Below are 5,377 nucleotides of genomic sequence, written 5' to 3'. Positions count from 1 at the left end.
TAAACAAGCATTTGTCGGATAAAAACAGAAGTGGGTTCTGAAGCAGTTATTTGAAAGAAAAAAATTCTCTAAAAGCCTCAATAAATAATGGAAGATTTGCTTCCCTGGTTCTAATCAGGAGGATACATACATAATGATGTAGAAGAGAGACTACGGGAAAATATTCATTTGGGTTCTTATTGGAAATCTGATTATACTACAATTGTGTTTGCTCTAATTTGTGGTGTGCCACCCCTCTGTACATTGGCATTGTCCTGGAAATCTTGTTTCAGTTAATTTCTTTTTTTTCCAATTAATTTCTTTAAATGATCCATTGCCTATTCAATGACAAGAAAGGTTTTGATGACCTAAGTTCAAAGTCGCTGTTGTGTTGTTAGGGACCATCGAATTGTCTCCGATTCACAAGGACCTTCCTTATATATAACACAAATACACTGCCCTGTGCCCTTGCCATAATACTGAGTGTTGAAGGCCATTGCTGCAGTCCCGTGTCCGCCCATCTCAGTGAAAATCTACCTTCTTTTGTTGCTGTTCGCCTTAACCAAGGTGACGTTCTACTTCAGTGATCCTCTCGGTGCCGTGTGCAAAACAGTGAGCTGAAGTCTCACCGTCCTCAGTTCTAAGGACCCTTCTAGTGTGTTTCTTCCAAGATAAGATTTGCTCATTCTTCTAGCAGTCAAGGTATATTGAATATTCTTCACCAGACCATAATGAAAAGACATCAATTCTTCAATCTTCATTTCTCCTTGTCCGACACTTATACCCATAAGAACCAATGCCTACAGTAACCTGGCTTCAGTCAAGTGCACTCGAGTTATCCTAATGGCATCTCTGCTCTTCGGATAGATTTTTAAAGGGACCATCATAGCAAATAAGCCCAATTGCATTAACAGGCATTGATTTATCTTCTTGTGGTTTCCAAGTAAGTGTCTTCTGGTGTTTTCTAAAGGATGCACTCATTATGAAACAAGAGCAAGAATGATATAAAGTGGAATATATTATGTCAATTGACCTTGGTAGTGCTTGAAACTATGGTCCTACACCATAGTTTTTAATAATGTCTACGAAGTTTTCATTACTTTGCCCTCCATATTCTCCACTGAGTTCAACAATGTACTTGCAGTAAAAGTAAGTACTGTGTACAAAAATCCACTGTTAAAACTATATATATAATATGTAATATTAAATATTTATATAATAATACATAATATACAAATGTATTATACATTATATCTTTTATATTATAATATGTAAGTATATTCTATTTTATATACTATTATACATACATGTATATTATGTATAACACATATACTATGTAATAATATAATATAAATAAATTATCATATATAACACATCATAATATAGTATATTAATTATTCTATATATAATATATACTTATGAATATTCTCCCATTCTGCATCCTAATTTTGTGAGTAGCAACTGGGGTCTTAAAAGCTTGAAGTGGCCAGGTCAGGGACAACTATTGGTCTCTGCTTGGCTGGAGAAAATAAGAGTGATGAAAATCAGAAACCACATGGAACCAGACCGATGAAGCTTGTGAACATCAGTCTCCACAACCCTGAGCTGAGGAAACTCAATGGTGCCTGGTTACGGCTACCAACTGGTCTGAAAGGGAACACAATAGAAGATGCTGTATATTTTGGGGGGACATGAGGGACAAAGCTCAAAGTCATAAAGAAGGCCAGGATTACTGTTGAGGTAGAGACAGGTAACACCTCTGAGATGGTGGGTCTCTGTGAAGACCCTCAGGTCTGGAGCTGAATTCACTTCCAGGACTCAATCCTGAGCCAAAGCCATAGAGGATTATTGGCACTACTGGTGTATGCACACTTTAAGATAATCTCCCTTCAAGGACAAAAGGGCAGCATTTCTCCAATGACAAAGTTCAGAAGAATTAGGAAAGACAACAGGAAATACAGAAAGCAGGTGAGATAAGTGATGCTACAATGTGGGGACAGGTGAAACAAGTTCTGTATGACTTATTGAATGGAAAGCTGATCAGCACTGTAAACCTTCACCCAATTCAGAACAAAAAGCTATAAAAATGATATAAAGTAAAGCTCAACCCTTCTAATAAAAAGATAAAACTTAAAAATTCAAATATATACATATATAAGGTATTTTTAATAATTTTGCATGGAAAAATAAAATATTTACCAAAAGGCAATGGTAAAAAGTTGTAGTATATCCATTTTATATAATTTGATGCATACACATACATGTGCGTTTTTCTGTAAACTGGCAAATGTCAATATGAAAGATATATTTAACCACATAGTATTTTTGTGTTGATTTACTGATCATCGCCCAACATGTCTACATTACAAGGAAGGAGGTTGGAGATGTAAATAGAATGTCTGATATCTAATAACATGCTGAGAGCTTATTATGTGACACATACGTATTCTCGTTAGTAGGCGCATTGAATTGGTTCCAGCCCATAGCGACCCAATGCACAACAGAGTAAAATACTGCACAGTCCTGCCCGGTATTTACAATTGTTTCTATGCCTGAGCCTAATTGTTGCAGCCACTGTGTCAATCCATGTCCTTGAGAGTCTTCCTCTCTCTTCATGCCCCTTCACTTTACCAAACATACTGACCTTCGCCAGCATGGATCACTCTTGGCATCTATCCAAAGCATGTGAGACTGAGTCTTGTCATCCTTGCCTCTAAGGAGCACTCTGGCCTTCCTTCTGCCGAGACAGGTTTATGAGCTCTTTCAGCAGTCCGTGGTGCTTTCGATATCCTCCTCCGGCACAATTCACAGGCATCAATGCTTCTGCAGCCTTCTCCCTGCAATGTCCACCTTTCACACGCATACGAGGCAATGGAACAAACCGTGACTTGGGTCTGGTGCGCCTTAGTCCTCAAAGTAACATCGTTGCTCTAACGGGGGTTTTGTGCAGCAGCTTTACCTAATGCTACTCGTCTTTTGAACTGCTGCTTCCACAAACATTGATTGTAGACCAAGTCAGACAAAATCCTTGACAGCTTTAACTTTTTCTCCATTTATCGTGTTGGTCCGGTTGTGAGGATGTTGATCTTATTTACATTAAATTGTAATCCACGCTGAAGGCTACTTATTTTACTAAGGTTATTTATGATACCACATCCTGAACATGTGTTATTGTATTTAATCCCTACACATTTTTGAATAAGGTACAATTAATAAACATATTTTACATAGGAGAAAACTAAGATTCACAGTAGTTGGCTAATTTGTTAAAGCCATACAGCTAATAAATGTGGAGGTAGACACCAGGTTTGACCCGGAAGTCTCCCTTTCATGATGAAAAAGTATTAATTATTTTGGAGTAGCGCATCAAAGCACCACCTTTATAAGGGCTGCTTTCTAAGCACTCAATTATAGTGATGAGACAGATAATTTCTGAAGTGCTTGAAAATAACCATTGTATTTCAGGAAATCAATGTGCATCGAATGCTTACTTTGGCATAGGTACTATGCTAGACGATAAGATAAAAAGGAGGAAAAGAAGAAAAGATGAATGAGAGAGAGCTCTTCCAACAGTGGCCTAGTCCATTCGAGGAGAAAACAAGTGAACCAATCCTTGCGGTACCCTGTGCAAGAATCATGTAATTAAGGTGCCGAGTGGTTGGTAGAAAAAAAGGTGACCAATTATTTGGATTATGCATGTCATTTAAAAGCAAGTTTACAAGAAAAATTTATTTGAAACGCTTCACCTACATATTGTTAGAAATAGAGTTTTAATGTAAATTCTGAAGTACTCGTAATTCTGAAGATTTTTAATTTCCAAAGTGTTATTGTCAGTGAATACTAACATCACTAAGGGTATTTACAAACAACAGAGCACATAATCCAGGTATCGTAGAAGGAAATGGGGCAAGTATCGAAAAAAATAGGTGGGGGAGGGGGGTGTTTCACTTGGCTGCTAAGGAGAAAGATGTGGAAGTCTGATGCCATAAAGATTACACCTTGGAAACCCCACTGAGTAGTTCCACTCACTCCAATCTAGTCACTGGGAGCCAGAATTGACTCAATAGGAAATAAGGAGAGAATGGAGTGGAAAATCCTCTATGCTTATGAACTTCTTGAATATCACATAGCATTTACTACCCTTGCACTTTTTGGTTTTATAAGAAACCTGAAAGGTGGGGGGCATAATGGATGAATCTGGAATTCTTTCTCTACCTAAGATTTAATGTGCACATTTGTCAAATGATTCTCTATAAACTGAAACTGTATTTGAAAAATTCTGTTCAATGGATTCTAACTTAAAGCAACCCTATCAGACAGCAAAAACTGCCCCGTATGTTTCTTAGACTTTAAACTTTCACAGAAGCAGAGGGTCACAGCTTCCTCCCATGGGGTGGCTGGTGGGTTTAAACTGCTGACTTTGTGGTTAGAAGCCAGAAGTCTTAACCACTGGACCACCAGAGCTCCTAAAGTAAAATCGGAGTCATTAAAAAACTTGTTTTGCAGGTTTTAACCAATAGACTTCAGGAGCATAGACCTGTATCCACTTTGGTTAAAAATAAAAGATAATATTGAAAATAATTAAATATAAAATGCAACCTATTGAAATATTGAAATATTTCATTAATGATGTGAGGAATACTTAAGGTTATAATTAGTTCTTCTCATACATACTGCACTTTTTTTCTCATTTTTATATTATAATGTGGGTCAAAGTTTACAGAGAATATCAGCTTTCTGTAATACTCATTTTCACAATTAGAAACAAAACAAAGAAAAAAAGAGAATTGATGGAGCTAATGTTGTCCTAAGAAAATTCCTTGTTAAATTTGTTATTTTCTTATTCCAAACAGAATGACAGCTCTCAAAAATGGGCTTAATCATAAAATATCTTTGATTTTATGTAATCTTCTTAAGTGATTGTCTACAACTGTCCTATAAAAATACACCACCCAAGACCTAGGGGGATGTTGCTCACCGATGTTCACTGAAGCATTCTTCACAATAGTCAAAAGGTGGCAAACACCCAACAGGTAAACGGATAAATGAAATGTGGTAGATACACACAATGGATCGTTCCATTGTAAAAAGGAATCAAGCCCTGATACACGTTACAACATGGATAAGCCTTGAAAACGTCATGCCAAATGAAGTAAGACCGACAAAAGAGGACAAATAGAGTTGGAACCCCCTTAGACCATGCGCTTTTATGGAGACCAAAGACCAAGATCTGTGTTTACCAAGGTAGAGAGGGGCAAAGGAGAATAGAGAAGAAACGTCTGTTATTGTTTAATGGATGACCAGTTTTTATTAAGGCTGATAAAATATTGTGCAATAGTTGGGAAGGTTGCACATTGTTGTGAAAGTAACGGATGCACTGAATTTCCCATGTTGGTCT

Source organism: Echinops telfairi, unplaced genomic scaffold (genome assembly GCF_000313985.2).
Source record: "Echinops telfairi isolate 266 unplaced genomic scaffold, ASM31398v2 ScPeMD7_5868;HRSCAF=6743_0, whole genome shotgun sequence".
Taxonomy (NCBI): Eukaryota; Metazoa; Chordata; class Mammalia; order Afrosoricida; family Tenrecidae; genus Echinops; species Echinops telfairi.
This window is presented reverse-complemented; position numbering follows the sequence as displayed.